Below are 1,503 nucleotides of genomic sequence, written 5' to 3' on the forward strand. Positions count from 1 at the left end.
GCCATCCCTGAGTTCCGAAATCAGGAACGCTTCTCCCTGCATCCACCAAGCCTCCTACCTTGCTAGTATCTGAGAGCAGGACATCTAGCCTTAATTCATCAGCTGGGCCTGCTGGCCCGTGCCTGTAATCCCAGCACTTTGGGAGGCTGAGGCGGGTGGATCATGAGGTCAGGAGATCGAGATCATCCTGGCTAACACAGTGAAACCCAGCCTCTACTAAAAATACAATGAATTAGCTGGGCATGGTGGCACATGCCTGTAGTCCCAGCTACTCAGGAGGCTGAGGCAGGAGAATTGCTCGAACCCAGGAGGCTGAGGTTGCAGTGAGCTGAGATTGCACCATTGCACTCCAGCCTAGGCGACTGAGTGAGACTCCATTTCAAAAAAAAAAAAAATTCGTCATTACATTCCCAGACCCTGAACTTGGTGCTCATAGTTAACACTCAATAAGTGTTTGTTGGGCTGAATTACAAACTTCTCTTCCTCCTCCTGCTAAACTCTAAGCCCTCTGAGGACATGGACTTTGTGTTTTACTCCTGTATGTATTCATTCTGGGAAAATGTAACAATCAGGAGAAACTCAGTTACGCTGCTATAACAAACAGCTCAGTGGCTTAACGCAGCAAAGGTTTATTTCTTCCTTCTGTGCCATGGCTCCTGGGGGTTCTACTCACTCAGGGACCCAGATGGATAAGGCAGCTTCTTGCCTGGAACACTGATAGTCACTGTGACAAAGGGAAAAAGAGTCCTGCAGAGTCACCGCTGACACCCGAATGCTCCACCTGAAGCTGTGGGTTTACTTCCACTCGGATTTGTTTAACCAAAACAAGTCATGTGACCCTGCCGAACTTTAAGGTGCCCAGAATGTGAGGGCTGGAACAATGGGGAAATAACAATGGTGGCTGGCACTGGAGGTGGCAGTGAGGGGCACAGATGCAGACTTTGGAGATGGCCAGACTTGGACTTGAATCCCAGCCCAGCCATTTCATGGCCATGTCACCTTGAGCAAGTCCTTTCACTGCCTGGCACCGACATTATCACATCTGTAAAATGAACTTTGAGGAATTATCAAAGGACCAGTGTCAGGCTAAGAAATAACATATTTGAAGTGCCTAGAAAAGAGTAAGGTCTCAAAAAATGTTTATGATAAGCTCTTATTTACCTAGCACCAGTACAGAAACAGTGTGGGGCTCTATCACTGTGAATTGGTTTAGAAAGTTCCAGAGAGGGCTGGGCACCATGGCTCACACCTGTAATCCCAGCACTTTAGGAGGCTGAGGCAGGCAGATCACCTGAGGTCAGCCTAGCCAACATGGCGAAACACCAACTCTACTAAAAATATAAAAATAAGCTGGGCATGGTGGTGCACACCTGTAATCCCAGCTACTTGGGAAGCTAAGGCAGGAGAATCGCTTGAAGCTGAGAGGTGGTGGTTGCAGTGAGCCAAAATCACCCCACTGCTGCACTCCAGTCTGGGTGGCAGAGCAAGACTCCATCTCAAAAA

The sequence above is a fragment of the Cebus imitator genome, unplaced genomic scaffold (genome assembly GCF_001604975.1).
Source record: "Cebus imitator isolate Cc_AM_T3 unplaced genomic scaffold, Cebus_imitator-1.0 Scaffold69, whole genome shotgun sequence".
Taxonomy (NCBI): Eukaryota; Metazoa; Chordata; class Mammalia; order Primates; family Cebidae; genus Cebus; species Cebus imitator.